At 52.8% G+C, this 17,949-nt stretch overlaps 1 pseudogene; it reads left to right on the top strand.

Moving 5' to 3' along the window:
• LOC135405218 (zinc finger protein 729-like) overlaps window positions 1–12,196 on the top strand; it is a 285,000-nt pseudogene extending 272,804 nt beyond the window's left edge.
• Window positions 12,197–17,949: the final 5,753 nt, after the last annotated feature.

The following is a 17,949-nucleotide window of genomic DNA, read 5'->3' as shown; positions in this document are numbered from 1 at the left end:
CCTCTACCACTGTGTTTCAGGGGTAGATGTATCTATCTTGCAATATGTAGCAAAACCAAGGAAGAACTCAGCTCTGATAATAGGGGATATCAAGCTGACTTGCTAAAAAGTACAATGGACCTTACAATTAGCTTGAGCCATGAAGTTACATTGTACCATACTCTAGCTGGTTTCACATCCTAATATGATTTCTTTCTCACGCCTCTATGCTCCATTGATCATCTAATTCAAAAGTACCCCCCTTACAGACATGAAACAGTTTAAAGTCCTGTAGATGTAGAGATGAAAAAGTCATATCTAAAATGTAGTGCCAGCTTGTTCCTAAGCATTTCCAAAATTCCTTCCCATCAGGTGCCAGGATGGGTGGGCAGGAGGTGACTTGCTGTATTCAGACCATTCTTGTACGCGTGACTGCTGCTCTTTCACCCCTCTCCCCCTGTTTCTGGGTCGGTTTCTAGAGCTGTTTTTGAAAGAAACACTTTTTTCAATCTCACACGTGAATATTTTTAAATAAATAAAAGACACAAAAATCTAGTAAAACCAATATTTAACAAAATGGTGAAATCACACTCCTTCATGTACTCTGAGCACTCTGCTACTGGCAGTTTGTGTAGTTCTCCATATACCGGAAATGTAACTAAGGATCAAGAAATTTTCTGTGTATTCTTTATTTCCTTTTAAATTTTTTTTCTGTCATCAAATTGACTGCAGGATTTGGTCCTGTCTTTGTGGAGGATGAATGCCACTGTCTTTTTATGTTTGATATTTTATTACTTAGGGGGACTGTCAGTGGGAGAAGTGGTGGGAAGGATCCTCCCCTCAGGGGCTGGAGCTTCAGCTTCTAAAGAAGACTGTACTTAATCAAAGAGCTGCAACTCAGGATTTCTCCAGTGTTCCAGAACTTTTCATTTAGCCAGATGAGAGTGCCCAGGGCACAGCCAGGTTAATGTTTAACTCTTCCAACACTGTGCTCATCCCGAGGATATCCTGTCATCCTGAGAAGGAGGAAGGGAGATGCTGTGCCTATTCCCTAGGGCTGGGCAGGGAGCAAAATCTTCCAAGCCGTGGCCCTTCTGAAGGAGTTGATCTTGTGTTATTCCTCAGTAGTCAGCACTGAAAATTCTGTATCTGAGACACTGAATGAAAAGGAGAGTTGCTGAGAGGCTTGTTTGGGGGAGAGTATTTTTTTGGTTTGTTTTTGTGGGGGTCTTTTAGCACCAAATGAAGGTTGGATCATGAAAATCAGTCTTGTCACAGACAAAAACTGCAAAGGCATTTAAACACTTTCAAACACTGTAACCATTTTCCTTCCTTTCACTTTCTACCCCTTGCAAATCAGAGACAGTTCCTAGAGGACAGGAGAATAAAATAAACAAAAAAAAAAGAAATTATTTTTCTACTCTTGAGGCCTGTGTCAGGTCTGTTTTGAATGCATTTGAATCCTACTGCTTCCATGCTCTTTTTCAAGTAGCACCAGATAAATACCTATGAACTGCTGAGATGAGAGTGATCATTCTTACTTCACAAAAGGTTTCTCTTTTTTTTCCCTATCCTGTGTCCCTTTTGTGTTCCATGCTATGGACTGACTGTATTTTTGTTCTAAGCTAATTCACTGCTGCTGTTTTGGGTACAACTAATGTCAAGCAGCAAACCTGTAACATGCCAGAAACAGGCTACAGTGGGTTGAAGACACAGCTTATGTTTGATGGTGTGTAAATACAGAGAGTTAGTTGGGTTTATCTGATAGCCTGGCAGAAGGAGAGAGGAGCAGGACAAACTGTTTTCAGTAACTGTGCTGTTCAGACACCTGATAAGATGGAGAGTGCTTTGGAACTACTGATATGCTTTGAATAAGAAAAGAATAATCAGGTCCATTGGCACTGGCTTATCAGGAAGGAAGTAAAATGCCAGCACTTTTACATGAGCAAAAGGAAATGTTTTAGACACTTTGGGCCAATTTTCCCTTAAAATTAAATAGCAGGGTGCTTTTGAGTGTGCTGTAAGAAGTGGAAGGACTTATTACCCTGACAGAGTTACAAGTGAATGTGTTCAGAGAGGAGTCCTCAGCAACAAGAACAGCTCTTTGGATAAGTGGCCACATCTATTCATGCTTTTTTTGGTAGAGACTCAATAGTTCTCTCCTTTCTTTCTCCCTGAAGCACAGTGGCTCACTTACAATGTGCAGTTTTTCAGAGTGTCACATCCTTGTGCATTTTGTAATATCCTGGCAGCATGTTTGATATTGGGTGTGTAACAGGCTGTTCATAAAATAATGCTGGATCATTGACTGGTGTGTCCTCTGCCTTCAGTCACTGGGTATTTTCATGTTTGAAAAAGAATATCTCAGCCTGTGCTGGGAAGGGAAGGTGTGATTCACCATTAACTTACCCCAGCAGGCATGAAACATGCTCAGATGCACTATTATCTTCTCAAAGTTGACTGATTTTTATTTCTGTACCTTTTCAAAATTTATTTCTAGGTTCTTTCACATGCTTACAATTAATTTGGGGATATTCAAATTCGATGAATGACAGTGCATGAACATATTTGATTAATTTTGGATTCTAATTGATTCCTGTCAATGAGATCTCTGTGACACTGAAATCAATGCTATGTGATTCAACCAAGGCACCACTGTTCTGTACATTAGGTAGCAGTTGGGAATTTAGGAACTAAATGTTCACAAGGTATAAATGGAGAAAATGTTTAGATTTCAATAGCCCTTTGTTTGGCATTTATTCACCCAAATATGTTTCTTGGGAAAGTTAGTTTTCCAAAGGGCAGGCTTTCAGTAAAAGAAAGGTCATTGATTTCAGGTTTATTAAAGTTTAACTAAAACCAACGGGCTCCATTTGGGTGTAAAATAATTTAAGTATTTACTGCAGGCAACTTTCATGATTTAGAGCTGTTGCTCAAAGGTTTCCTTCTTCTTTGAAGATGTCAACTGTAAATATAAAAATGCATCACTGAAAATGTAATGGTTCAAAGATTCTAACTGAAATAAAAATTCTTGCCTGGGGAAAGCACTATAATCAAAAGAAAGTGGTCTTCGCTTTTTTTTTTTCCTGTGGAGGCCCCACTTGAAAAGAGTGCTTCAAGGCAGCAGGCTTGGTAGGGAATGCCAATTTTTATTTATTTATTTATCTACTCTCCCCCACAGATGATGATAGTCTGGCTTTGGAATCAGCAATACACTTCAGCCACTAATACAAGGCAATATGTGAGCTGCTGCTGCTGCTTCCAAAATGCAGTATCCTGGCATTTCAGTCAACTTTATAATCTGGCAAAAACCCACTTGGCAATATTAAAATCTAGCTTCTGAAGCACTTTTATTTCTGAAAGCTTTTGATGTCTTTTTATATCTTTTTAGCATATATTGAATTTCTTGGGAGCAGTGGCCAGGATGTACACTTGATGGATGACTGGGGTGGGGACTCTCTCCCCACTCCCTGCTTTTTTTTCCCTCCCCTTTAATTTTAAAAAGAGGTGTGATAATTATGCATTAGGTAATGCTGGAACATGAATCCTGCAGATGCAGCTGTTTGACAACATTAACGTGGGGGGTTTGTACCATTGGTAGGTAAGTCAGCAGAGATTTTCCAAGCTGAGAAGGACAGCCTGCTGCCAAGCTCTGGCATCTGTCTTAAGAAATATTTTGCTACAAGGATGCCCTGAGGAAAATGATGACTGGATGCTTTTCTGAAGGCACAAACTGCCTGTTTTCTCTTCCATAGCATTCAGAATGGGACTCCTTGGTCCAGCCTGCCTGCTCAGGGTTTTGTGGTGCTGGGTTAGGGTTTTCATGGGGTTTTTCTCCTGGGATAAAGTTGTGTACAGTGAATACTGATTATTCATCCCATGTCTAGTTCACTGTCTACATCTTGAATTTGACCCAGAGTCTGGGTAAATGAGGAATGCATTGAAACAAAGTCAAGGATCCTTCAGTGACTTGTTTCTCCGAGTTCACTCTTCTGAGACCTCTGATGAGTCTGGCAGGGCAGTGCCTGTGTGCAGAGGGGCAGGGAAAGAGAGTCCCAGCAGAGCAGCAGTGCCAGGGAGCAGCAGCATTTGGCCTGTTGAGAGCTGCTCTTTTTCTCCTGCCACCCTCCCCTTCTGGGCCTCAGGTGAGGCCTCAGTGCTTTGGGCCTTGGTCCCTGGGCTGGGCTGGGTCAGTCCTGTGGCCATGGCACTGCTGGCATGAGCTGGGCTCCACTGCACTCTTTCCACCACACAAGGGGCTCCATTTGCTCCGGGCACAGCCTGAAGCCTCAGCTCTTCTTCTCCAGGGCTCTCAAGAAGAAGGCCAAGGAGCAGACTCTCCAGAGGGTCCTTGCCTTGCTGGTTTCTCCCTGGAGTCCCTGTGCTGCCCTCAGGGTCCCACTGGGGGGGCTGGAGGGGCTGAGGCTGCTCCAGCTGGCGCTGGTGGTGGCCAGTGCCCCTGGAGATGGCAAATGGGGCCTGAGGAGCCCGGGGCCGATTCTCTGCTGCTGGGCTAGGGAGTGGGGCTGGCCCTGGGGCTGCAGGAGCTGCCTGAGCTGAGGATGTGCTGAGCATTGCAGACCCAGAGGGCCTGTCCCTGAGCTCCATGGCCTCCATGTCCTGCTGCAGGGCCAGACCTGAGTGTGCTGCTCTGCTGGGCTGGGGCAGGGGCAGGGAGATGGGGGGACCAGGGAGGGGCTGGACTGGGCAGTGCCAGGGAGGGAAAAACCCCAATGTGAAGCTGAAGTGTGTGAGTGGGCAGGGTGGGGGCTCTGCCCCACCTAGGGCACCTCTGGAGTCAGCGTTTCCTTTGGCAGCACAACTTATCTCAGACCAAATAGTTTTCCAGAGTTGGCTTTTCTCTCTCTTTGTCATGGCTTTCTTTTTTGTTTTCAGTTCCCCTGTCGGGAAAAGGGGGAAGGGAAGCACATGTTGATCCCTGCTTTTATCTGTATACAAAAGGGAGCTGGGGTGGGGAGGGAGGGGGGGAACAAAGCGATTTCTCTCTCTATTCTCTCTCTTTTATCCCATTCCCGCCTATCTCGCCACACCCCGGGCGACTGTTTCACCGCCGCCCCTCCTCGCCCGTCCCGCGGGGCAGCTCTTTTAGCTCCGGGGCGGCGGAGACTCCCCCGGCGCGGCCCTTTGGTTTTCCTTGGTTTATTCTCCGGAGCTGATTCCGTTCCGAGCTCGCCCCCCCTCTCTGGCGACCCCCGCCAGGGCCCGTCCCGGGGCGGCTCCTTCAGTGCCACGGGCGGCGGGGACCCCTCGGGGCGGCTCCCCCAGGGCCCCGCCCGCCGCCGCCGCTCCCCGGGGCCCTCCCCGCTTCCTGCCGGGATCGGACACCGCCGGCGGCCCCGGCCCTGCCGGGCTCCATCAGCCTGAGCAATTGCTGCCAAGGAGGGGCCGGGGGCTTCCTCTTGGCCTTCGTCTCCCTGGCGCTGGGGCTCGGCTTCTACCTGCGCCAGAAGGTGAGGGGGGTCCCAGGGGGTCGTGTGTCCCCCCAGAACGTCTGTGCCCCCCCGGGGACCCCCCACCCCGGTGTCACCCCCTTTTCTCTCCCCACAGAGCTCCTGAGCCGGCGGCAGCCACAGCCCCTCCCTGGGGCCTCGGGCCCAGCCTGGACCCCTCCTGTCCCTGTGAGGATTTTGGGGGGGTCGTGTGTCCCCTCCTCCCCTGCTGCCACTCCTGATCCCAGGAAAGCTTCCCAGTTCTCCCCAGTCCCGGGTATTGCGGGGCAGTGGGGAAGGGGTTTGGGGGAATCGCAAGGCGTGGAGCCGAGTTTGGTGGGGGCAGAACAGGCCCCGGGATAGATCGGGAATGGGGACCCCCCTGTGTTCCCCCCTGTCAGCCCGCTCTGGGGGGCTCTGGGAGGGCGCCTGCCCCTCAATAAGGCACCCAGCACACTTAGAAAGGTGCTGGGAACCCCCTAAACCTCCACACAGGCTCTGCAGGACTGCCTAAACATACTCAAAGCCCACCCAGGATCCCACGCAACCCATTCTCTAGGGGGACTTCTCTGGGCACTGGTGGTGCTGGGAGCCCTCCTGGCTGTGGGCGAGGAGCTCTCGGGTGAGTGGGTGGTGGGAAGAGGGCGGTCAGTGGGAAAAGGGGGGTCAGAGGGGACAGAAGGGGTGGTGGGACCCCAAACTGAGTGGGAGGGGAGTGGGACCCCCCAAAAGTGGAGGGAGGAGGGGCACTGAGGATGCCCTCTGGAGCCGTGTCAGAGCCCTGACACTTCTGGGGTGACTCCAGGAACAGCCTTCACTGGCCCAGGGACATTCATCTCCCAGCCTCACACACATCCCCTGCAAATGGCCCTGTCTCCTCCATCCCCCTCCTGCCTTTCTGGCCTGGCCCTTTCATTCCACACCAGCAAAGCAGCCTGGGCACCATCTCACCTGGGCACTCAGAGGGCTTCTGTGAGCAGCAGTGGCAGATTTCTCTGGAAGGTGCATTTGTCCCCTGTCCCATGGCACAGGGCAAAGCTCAGAGGATGAATATACTCCCAGGCACACACATCCTGGAGAGCTTTTTCAAGACAAAAATAGGGAGAGGAAGAAGAAAAGAGGCAAAATTAGAGAGATGAAAGGTGCCCCAAAAATCAGCAGCTTCCTCTGAGCCAGGTTTCCATAATTGACTCACTGGTGGGATATTTACTTTGATAAGTAGCTGCAGAAAACTATTCATGTAGACAATGAAAGAATCAGCTTAATAGAATATATAGAAGGTGTTGTCAATGAAAACAAGTGGAGAAAAATTGTTGAGATTAAAAAAAAAAAAATCTAAGGTCTGGCAATGCTGGCCTGGAAGCCTTCGGCAATTACCAAGAATTCTGTTCTCCAGAGGTTTCAAGTGTCTCCTAAATTCCACACTCGTGGCTTCAGGCCATGACTTGCCAGAGCAGTCCCAGAGCTGGCCACTGCCCAGAGATGCCCTGGGGCAGCTCCAGTGCCCAAGTGGGACAAGTGGCCCAGGGTGTGTGGGAGCCCTTTGGAGCAGGAGCTGGTGGGCAGGAAGGGCCCATCTGGGGAGGGTCAGGGAGTCCCCCCCTGCAGCCCTGCTGCCCAGGCTGAGGAGGGTCCTCTCCAGCCCACAGCCCATCGTGTGCCCTTGGGGGCTGCGCTGCCGGGGCTGTTCCCGGGCACTGACTGGGGAATCTCCCGGGGTGCCCCGCGCCAGGCGGGGGCGGGGCGGAGGGCGGGCAGGGGGCGTGGCCGCGCGCTGATTGGCTGCGGCGGGGGTGTGTCCATCCGCAGCACGCGAAGGGCGCCATCTTTGGCGCGTGGAGGATTCGGGGGCGGCGGCTCCGGGAATAGTTGCGCTTGGGTGTGTGAGCTGGGGGGGGTCTGTGGGGGGAGCGGGGTCTGGGGATCCCCTCGGGGGCTGCGGGGAGCGCGGCTGGGGGTGGAAAGGCTGGAGGGCTCGGGAGGGTTTAGCAGAGGAGTTCAGGGGTTCCTGAGGAGATTTTGAGGGGTCCCTGAGGGCGTTCGGTGTCCTGAGGGGACTCGGGGGGGGGGAGGTTGAAGGTCGCTGAAGGAGTTTGGGAGTCTCTCAGGGAGTTTGGGTTTCTGAGGAGATTGGGGGGTCACAGGTGGGCTTGGGGGATCTCTGAGGGGGTTTGGGGGTCCTGGGTGGGTTTTGCAGGGACCTTTGCAGCAGTTTTTGTGGTCTCTAGATGGTTCCAGACGGCTTTGAGGCTCCCTTAGAGGGACTGGGGGGATCCCTGACTGGGCTTGGGGGATCCCAGGTGTGTTTTGCAGGTCACTGAGAGGGTTTAGGGAGCCCGGGGGGGGGGTGGTGGTGAGGTCTCTTAGGGGATTTGGGGGGTCTTTGAGGACTTTTCGGTGGGTCCTGGGGTGGATTTCTGAGAGGATTTCAGGGGTTTTGAGGGGATTTTGTGGAGTCCCCTAAAGCCCAGCAGTGGGTTCGAGGGGTCCCTCAGCCCCCAGGGGAGAGGTCCTAGGGATGCCCCCCAAAATCGGAGGGGGGAGATATACTACATCCGGGTAAGGGGATCCCAGTGCCCCCAGTATATCCCAATAACCTTCCAGTGACCCTCAGGATGGCCCAGTAACCCCCCAGTGACCACCCAATGTATCCCACTGAGCACCCAGTTGGCCCCAGTTTGGCCCAGTAACCTCACAGTGTCCCCCCTGTGTGTCCTGATAATCCCCCAGTAACTCCCCAGTTGTCTGCCAGTGCCCCCCCCAGTGTGCCCCAGTTCGCCCCCAGTCCCTGCCAGTGCCCCCTGGTTCCCCGCAGTGTGTCCCATATCCCCCAGTAAACACCCAGTGCCACCCAAAGCCCCCCGACTGTCCCCAGTGTGTCCCCAGGTGCCCTTGGCCTTTCTGTGAACATGGCAGGGAGGGGGAATGTTTTTGGTGTCAGAGGGTCCAGGGTGGGCTCCTGGGGTGAGATGGAAGGTTGGGGACATCAGGGATGGGGTTTGGGGACAGTGGAATTGGGGGAATTATGGCCATGGAGAGGCCCTGGGGACATTGGAGACTCCAAGGGGGTCTCAGGGATTTAAGGGGGGAATTAGGGACACCAAGAGGATCTTGAAAACCCCAGGGGGGTCTCAGGACTCACCTGCTCTTGGTGCTGCCCCTCCTCTTTCCCCCTAGACATCATTAACCCCTCCAAATGTCTCCCAACTCCCATTTTCCTTTTAATCCCCTCCCTGTACAGATCCCTTTGACCTCCCAAGACCCCTTTTAACTCCCCTAAATGAACCCAAAGCACCCCAAAACTCCCCAAATTCCTATCCAACCCCCCCCCTAGATCCCCTGAAATCTCCCCCAGCCCCGCCTCAAATCCCTTCCAACTTCCCCCCCAAAGAGGGATCACCCGGCACCCTGGGACAGGAACACAGTGGGCTGTACTGGGGGCACTGGGCTGTACTGGGAAGGCAGTGGTGGGGGCTCAGATGTCCCAGGACAACGTGGCCCAGCTCCAGGAGAGATCTGGGGAGCAGTGAGGAGGTACTGGTCTGTCCTGGTCTGTCCTGGTTTGTACCCCCAATCCCCAAAGCCCCTCCCCAGCTCCCCCAGGACCCTCTCGCACCCCAAAGCCCCCCAGGCCCCCCCAGGCCCCTGACTTGGTCCTGCTGCCCCTTGAGCATCTGCAGCTGCTGCAGAACCAGGCATTTCATCAGCAAATGTGCAGGTGACCCCAAGCTGGGGGTGTGTTGATGTGCTGGAAGGCAGGAGGGCTCTGCAGAGGGACCTGGCCCAGCTGGATCCATGGGCTGATTGCAAGGGGATGAGGTTCCAGCAGGCCAAGGGCTGGGTCCTGCCCTTTGGCCACAAGAAGCCCCGTCAGCCCCCCGGGCTGGGGCCAGAGTGTCTGGAGAGCAGGCAGGCAGAAAGGGAGCTGGGAGTGTGGATGGACAGGAAGCTGAAGAGGAGGCAGAGTGTGGCCAGGTGGCCAAGAGGGCCAATGGATGGTGGCCTGTATGAGGAAGAGTGTGTCAGCAGGAGCAGGGAAGTGATTGTTGGGCTGGACTGAGCGCTGGTGAGGCCACCCCTGGAGTGCTGTGTCCAGCTCTGGGCCCCTGAGTTGAGGAAGGCCCTGGAGGGGCTGGAGCAGGTGCAGAGAAGAGCAGCGAGGCTGGGGAAGGGAGTGGAGCACAAGTGGTGTGAGGAGAGGCTGAGGGAGCTGGGGGTGTTGAGGCTGGAGAAGAGGAGGCTCAGGGGAGACCTCCTGACTGTCTGCAAGTCCCTGCCAGGAAGTTGGAGCCAGGTGGGGGTGGGGCTGTTCAGCCAGGAAGCAGCAGTAGGACAAGAGGGCTGGGTCTTGAGCTGTGCCAGGGGAGGTTTAGGTTGGATATTAGGAAGCAATTTTGTACAGAGAGAAGTGAAAAGAGCGGGTGGGACCCCCAAAGGGAGCTTGAGGGGTGGTGGGTCACCCCTAAAGGGAGCTGGGGGGAGCCGGGGTTTTGGGGTCTGATGGGAAAGGGGTGAGACAGGGGGTAAGAGGAGGGGGGAGAGCGGGAGTGGGATTGTTGGGGTGCCTCGGTGTCCCCATGCCTTGATCCCTGGAGTGTGGGGGAGGCTGGAGAGAGGGAGGAGCTTCAAGAGCCTGGAGAGGGGGGGCACGGAAAAGGGAAAGTCTGGACAGTGGGGACCCCTGGGATCCCCTAGGACAACAAAGTGCAGAACCTGGAGAGGGGGAATGTCTGGGAATGCGGCATCCCGAAGGCGAGAGTCAGAGGAGAAGGGACCCCTGGGACCCCCAACACTCCCAGCATCCCTAAGTGGGACCCCAAGCATCCCCAGAGGGGGGAAACCAGAGAAGGGGAACTCTTAGGAGAATTTTTTTGGGCTAATCTTCATATTTTAGAGTATTTTTTAGCTGAATGTCAACTTTTTGCGGGCAGGAGTCTTCTCACTATTTCTGAAGGGCTTTTGCCTGAATCTCGATGATTTGGGGTTTTCTGGACTTAATGTTGGTGTTTTGGAGGTTTATATGGTCACAGGATGCCCGGTGAGTTCTAGAGATGGACTTGGGCAGGAGGAACCCCCAAGCCAACGCACTCAGCCCTTGTTTTCCCCCCCATCAGGATTTGTCCTTCCCAAAGCTTGGGCGGATGGAGGAGGAGGCTGCGAGGAAGAGGAAGATGCCTTGGGCCCCCCAGGCAGGTGAGGAGGAAGTCAGTGTCCCTTTGGGTGGGTGTTGTGCTGGCTCTGTCAGCCGAGCATGGCCCCGGCTGCAGGACAACCCCGCTGGCGCCGCCGTCCTGCCGGGGCCGGAGTTGGGGGGATGTCCTTGGCCTTCCCTGTGGGCCGGAGGCAAATCCCCTCCCTGTCCTTCTTGCTTCCTGCCCCAGGCCCCGAGCTGAGGACGGAGAGCCCGGAGGACAAATCCCCCCGTGAGACCCTGGTGGGAGAGGCCGTTTTGAAGGGCTCCCCAGCGCAGGAAGGCAGCGGGGAGGAAAAGGGCCAGAGATCCCCCCGCAGGAGGGGCTCCAAAGCCATCCCAGGGTGCTCTGAGGAGGAAAGAGCCAGCCTGTGCCGGGAAGGCGGCCGGAGCTTGAGGCGGAGCTCTGAGCTGGTGATCCCTGAGCAGCCTCCCAGCAGGGAGAAACCCTTCAGGTGTTTGGAATGTGGGAAGAGCTTTAGGAGGAGCACCAACCTCCTCACCCACCAGCACATCCACACTGGAGAACATCGTGTGGTCAATGTGGAAAGAGCTTCAGGAGCAACACCACTCTGATCCAGCACCAGATTATCCACAGTGCGGAAAGGCCTTACAGATGTGGGGAGTGTGGGAAGAGCTTCAGGCAGAGCTCCAGCCTCTGCATCCACCAGCGCATCCACACTGGGGAACGGCCCTACATGTGTGGGGAATGTGGGAAGAGCTTCACTGACAGCTCCAACCTGATCTGACACCAGCGTATCCACACCATGGAACGGCCCCACACATGTGGGGAATGTGGGAAGAGCTTCATGCGAAAATCCCACCTCTTCACCCACCAGCGCTTGCACACTGGGGAACGGCCCCACACGTGTGGGGAGTGTGGGAAGAGCTTCAATGACAGCTCTGGCCTCCATGTGCACCATCGCATTCACACCGGGGAACGGCCCTACAAGTGTGTTGAGTGTGGGGAAAGCTTCAGGACCAGCTTCAGCCTCTACTCTCACCATCTCATCCACAGCGGGGAACGGCCCTACAAGTGCTTGGAATGTGGGAAGGGGTTTCAGACCAGCTCAGATCTCTTGAAGCACAAGCCGACACACACAGGGGAGTGGGCCTTCCACTGCACCTACTGCGGGAAGGGCTTCAACCAGAACTCCACCCTTGTCATACACCGGCGCATCCACACTGGAGAGAGGCCCTATAAGTGTGGGGAGTGTGGGAAAAGGTTTAAACGCAGCTCACATGTCATCCAGCACCAGCGGACACACACGGATGAGAGGCCCTTCCACTGCACCGACTGCGGGAAAGCAGAACTCCGCCCTCGTCACCCACCGGCGCATCCACACCGGGGAGAGGCCCTACACGTGTGGGGAGTGTGGGAAAAGCTTCACCGACAGCTCTGGCTTGACCCAACACCAACGGACCCACCGGTAAGGGAAGCCCCGACTGCGGGAAGAACAGTCGCTGCTTCCACCTTGAATGAACCCCCTGATGGTGAGGCAACCCCTGGAGTCCAGTGACTGTCAGTCCATCCCTTTCGACCACAAAGGGCCAGTCCCCTTTCCCAGGGGAAGCTTCTTCCAATAGAACCCTTCCTGGGGGGTGTGTCGAGATTCCTGCCTTGGCTGGGGACCGCCTATGGTCCCTCCTGGAGGTTGAGAGTAGAGATCTCCTCACCAGTGTTGGTGTGGGGGAGTTCCATCCATCTCTAATTAACAATCATTGCTTTTGTGCCTGCTTGAGTAGAATTGCTTCAACAATTGCTTTAGTGTAGAGCACTGTCCTACCTTATCCTGTACTCCTGGTAGTTTTAGTGTTTCTATTGTGCAGTAAATAATTCTGATGAAGATCTTTCGTCTGACCATTTGGAACCCTAGATAATTCATTTCTATCAATAAATATGATTTTCCATCATTAAAAACTGGGAAAAAAAAGTGTTTCAGTCCCACCTCTGTAATTTTTCTAAACTGCAACTGTTGGCATAAAGCAAGGCTGAGATTGGATCCAGCAGCCCCCAGCACCCCACAGTAAGTTGGGAGCTCAAGGGGGCTAGCCCCCTTTTGCCAACCCCCTTGTGCCCAAAGACCTCCATGGGACTGTTGGACCCACCAGACCACCTCCCCTTTTCCACCCTTCTCCCTGTTCCTTCCACCTTTTCATGGTCCCCTCATCCCCAGCCCCCCCTTTGATCACTTTAGGGGTCCTAACCCCTACTTTTTCCCCCCTCTCTCACCACTTCCATATCATCCCTCTAATTCCCCAGCCCTCTCATGCTCAGTTTGGGGTCCCACCACCCCTTTATCCCCTCTGACCCCCACTTTTCCCACCAACCTCCCCCTTGTCACCCTCCGCTCACCCGAGAGCTCCTCACCTGCAGCCGGGGGGGCTCCCAGCACCACCAGTGCCCAGAGAAGTCCCCCCAGAGAAGGGGTTGGGTGGGGTCCTGAGTGGGCTTTGAGTGTGTTTAGGCAGTCCTGCAGAGCCTGTGTGGAGGTTTAGGGGGTTCCCAGCACCTTTCTAAGTGTGCTGGGTGCCTTATTGAGGGCTTAGTTCCCTCCCAAAGCCCCCGCAGAGTGGACTGACAGGGGGGAACACAGGGGGTCCCCATTCCTGATCCATCCCGGGGCCGGTTCTGCCCCCCCCCCAAACTCGGCTCCACACCTTGGGATTCCCCCAAGCCCCTTCCCCACTGCCCTCCAATAACCGGGACTGGGGAGAACTGGGAAGCTTTCCTGGGATCAGGAGTGGCAGCAGGGGAGGGGGGGACACACGACTCCCCCAAAATCCTCACAGGGACAGGGAAGGTCCAGGCTGGGCCCGAGGCCCCGGGGAGGGGCTGCGGCCACCGCCGGCTCAGGAGCTCTGTGGGGAGAGAAAAGGGGGTGACACCGGGGTGGGGGGTCCCCGGGGGGGCACAGACGCTCTGGGGGGGACACACGACCCCCTGGGACCCCCCTCACCTTCTGGCGCAGGTAGAAGCCGAGCCCCAGCGCCAGGGAGACGAAGGCCAAGAGGAAGCCCCCGGCCCCTCCTTGGCAGCAATTGCTCAGGCTGATGGAGCCCGGCAGGGCCGGGGCCGCCGGCGGTGTCCGATCCCGGCAGGAAGCGGGGAGGGCCCCGGGGAGCGGCGGCGGCGGGCGGGGCCCTGGGGGAGCCGCCCCGAGGGGTCCCTGCCGCCCGTGGCACTGAAGGAGCCGCCCCGGGACGGGCCCTGGCGGGGGTCGCCAGAGAGGGGGGGCGAGCTCGGAACGGAATCAGCTCCGGAGAATAAACCAAGGAAAACCAAAGGGCCGCGCCGGGGGAGTCTCCGCCGCCCCGGAGCTAAAAGAGCTGCTCCACGGGACGGGCGAGGAGGGGCGGCGGTGAAACAGTCGCCCGGGGTGTGGCGAGATAGGCGGGAATGGGATAAAAGAGAGATAATAGAGGGAGAAATCGCTTTGTCTCCCCCACCCCAACTTCCTTTTGTATACAGATAAAAGCAGGGATCAACATGTGCTTCTATTCCCCCTTTTCCCCTCAGGGGAACAAAAAACAGAAAAGAAAACCTTGGGAAAGAGGGGGGAAAGCCAACATTGGAAAACTATCTTGTCTGAGATAAGTTGTGCTGCCAAAGGAAACGCTGACTCCAGAGGTGCCCTCGGTGGGGCAGAGCCCCCACCCTGCCCACTCACACACTTCAGCTCAACATTGGGGTTTTCCCCTCCCTGGCACTGCCCAGTCCAGCCCCTCCCTGCTCCCCCCATCTCCCTGCCCCTGCCCCAGCCCAGCAGAGCAGCACACTCAGGTCTGGCCCTGCAGCAGGACATGGAGGCCATGGAGCTCAGGGACAGGCCCTCTGGGTCTGCAATGCTCAGCACATCATCAGCTCAGGCAGCTCCTGCAGCCCCAGGGCCAGCCCCGCTCCCCAGCACAGCAGCAGAGAATCGGCCCCGGGCTCCTCAGGCCCCATTTGCCATCTCCAGGGGCACTGGCCACCACCAGCACCAGCTGGAGCAGCCTCAGCCCCTCCAGCCCCCCCAGTGGGACCCTGAGGGCAGCACACGGACTCCAGGGAGAAACCAGCAAGGCAAGGACCCTCTGGAGAGTCTGCTCCTTGGCCTTCTTCTTGAGAGCCCTTGAGAAGAAGAGCTGAGGCTTCATTCAGGCTGTGCCCGGAGCAAATGGAGCCCCTTGTGTGGTGGAAAGAGTGCAGTGGAGCCCAGCTCATGCCAGCAGTGCCATGGCCACAGGACTGACCCAGCCCAGCCCAGGGACCAAGGGCCAGAGCACTGAGGCCTCAGCCGAGGCCCAGAAGGGGAGGGTGGCAGGAGAAAAAGAGCAGCTCTCAACAGGCCAAATGCTGCTGCTCCCTGGCACTGCTGCTGTGCTGGGACTCTCTTTCCCTGCCCCTCTGCACACAGGCACTGCCCTGCCAGACTCATCAGAGGTCTCAGGAGGCTGAACTCAGAGAAACAAGTCACTGAAGGATCCTTGACTTTGTTTCAATGCATTCCTCATTTCCACAGACTCTGGGTCAAATTCAAGATGTAGACAGTGACCCAGACATGGGATGAATAATCAGTATTCACTGTACACAACTTTATCCCAGGAGAAAAACCCCATGAAACCCTTAACCCAGCACCACAAAAACCTGAACAGGCAGGCTGGAAGAAGGAGTCCCATTCTGAATGCTATGGAAGAGAAAACAGGCAGTTTGTGCCTTTAGAAAAGATTACAGTCATCATTTTCCTCAGGGCATCCCTGAAGCAAAAGATTTCTTAAGAGAGTTGCCAGAGCTTGGCAGCAGGCTGTCCTTCTTAGCTTGGAAAATCTCTGCTAACTTACCTACCAATGGTATAAACCCCCCACGTTAATGTTGTCAAACAGCTGCATCTGCAGGATTCATGTTCCAGCCTTACCTAATGCACAGTTATCACACCTCTTTTTAAAATTAAAGGGGAGGAAAAAAAAAAGCAGGGGGTGGGGAGAGAGTCCCCACCCCAGTCATCCATCAAGTGTACATCCTGGCCACTGCTCCCAAGAAATTTAATATATGCTAAAAAGATATAAAAAGACATCAAAAGCTTTCAGAAATAAAAGTGCTTTAGAAGCTAGATTTTAATATTGCCAAGTGGGTTTTTGCCAGATTATAAAGTTGACTGAAATGCCAGGATACTGCATTTTGGAAGCGGCAGCAGCTCACAGATTGCCTTGTATTAGTGGCTGAAGTGTGTTGCTGATTCCAAAGCTGGACTGTCATCATCTGTGGGGGAGAGTAGATAAATAAATAAATAAAAACTGGCATTCCCTACCAACCCTGCTGCCTTGAAGCACTCTTTTCAAGTGCGGTCTCCACAGGAAAAAAAGTTAAGAGCACTTTATTTTGATTATAGTGCTTTCCCCAGGCAGGAATTTTTATTTCAGTTAGAATCTTTGAACCATTACATTTTCAGTGAGTCATTTTTATATTTACAGTTGACATCTTCAGAGAAGAATGAAACCTTTGAGCAACAGCTCTAAAGCATGAAGGTTGCCTGCAGGAAATACTTAAATTATTTTACATCCCAATGGAGCCTGTTGTTTTTAGCTAAAATTTAATAAACCTTAAATCAATGACCTTTCTTTTACTGAAAGCCTGCACTTTGGAAAACTAACTTTCCTGAGAAACATATTTGGGTGAATAAATGCCAAACAAAGGGCTATTGAAATCTAAACATTTTGTCAATTTATAGCTTGTGAACATTTAGTTCCTAAATTCCCAACTGCTACCTAATGTACAGAACAGTGGTGCCTTGGTTAAATCACATATCACTGATTTCAGAGTGTCACAGGAATCTCATTGACAGGAATCAATTAGAATCCAAAATCAATCAAATGTGTTCTTGCACTACAATTCATCGAATTTGAATATCTCCAAATTAATTGTAAGCATGTGAAAGAACCTAGAAATAAATTTTGAAAAGGTACAGAAATAAAAATCAGTCAACTTTGAGAAGATAATAGTGCATCTGAGCATGATTCATGCCTGCTGGGGTAAGTTAATGGTGAATCACACCTTCCCTTCCCAGCACAGGCTGAGATATATTCTTTTTGGAACATGAAAATACCCAGGGACTGAAGGCAGAGGACACACCAGTCAATGATCCAGCATTATTTTATGAACAGCCTGTTACACCTCGAATATCAAATATGCTGCCAGGATATTACAAAATGCACAAGTGTGTTACACTCTGAAAAACTGCACATTGTAAGTGAGCCACTGCACTTTAGGAGAAAGAAAGGAGAGAATTCCTGAATCTCTACCAGAAGCATGAACACATGTGGCCACTTATCCAAAGAGCTGTTCTTGTTGCTGAGGACTCCTCTCTGAATACATTCACCTGTCATTCTGTCAAGGTAATAAATCCTTCCACTCCTTACAGCACACTCAAAAGCACCCTGCTATTTAATTTCAATGGGAAAATGGCCCAAAGTGTCTAAAACATTTCCTTTTGCTCATGTAAAAGTGCTGGCATTTTACTTCCTTCCTGATAAGCCAGTGCCAATGGACCTGATTATTCTTTTCTTATTCAAAGCACATCAGTAGTTCCAAAGCACTCTCCATCTTATCAGGTGTCTGAACAGCACAGTTACTGAAAACAGTTTGTCCTGCTCCTCTCTCCTTCTGCCAGGCTATCAGATAAACCCAACTAACTCTCTGTATTTACACACCATCAAACATAAGCTGTGTCTTCAACCCACTGTAGCCTGTTTCTGGCATGTTACAGGTTTTCTGTTTGACATTAGTTGTACCCAAAACAGCAGCAGTGAATTAGCTTAGAACAAAAATACAGTCAGTCCATAGCATGGAACACAAAAGGGACACAGGATAGGAAAAAAAAAAAAAAGAAACCTTTTGTGAAGGAAGAATGATCACTCTCATCTCAGTAGTTCATAGGTATTTATCTGGTGCTACTTGAAAAAGAGCATGGAAGCAGTAGGATTCAAATGCATTCCAAACAGACCTGACACAGGCCTCAAGAGTAGAAAAACAATTTCTTGTTTTGTTTATTTTATTCTCCTGTCCTCTAGGAACTGTCTCTGATTTGCAAGGGGTGAGAAAGTGAAAGAAAAGAAAATGGTTACAGCGTCTGAAAGCATTTAAATGCCTTTACTGTTTTTGTCTGTAAAAAGACTGATTTTCATGATCCAACCTTCATTTGGCTCTAAAAGACCCCCACTAAAACTAACCAAAAAAACACTCGCCCCCAAACAAGCCTCTCAGCAACTCTCCTTTTCATTCAGTGTCTCAGATACAGAATTTTCAGTGCTAACTACTGAGGAATAACACAAGATCAACTCCTTCAGAAG

Source organism: Pseudopipra pipra, chromosome W, assembly GCF_036250125.1.
Source record: "Pseudopipra pipra isolate bDixPip1 chromosome W, bDixPip1.hap1, whole genome shotgun sequence".
In the NCBI taxonomy this organism is placed as follows: domain Eukaryota; kingdom Metazoa; phylum Chordata; class Aves; order Passeriformes; family Pipridae; genus Pseudopipra; species Pseudopipra pipra.
Note: the sequence above shows the minus strand (reverse complement) of the source record. Positions and strands in the feature narration are given on the sequence as shown.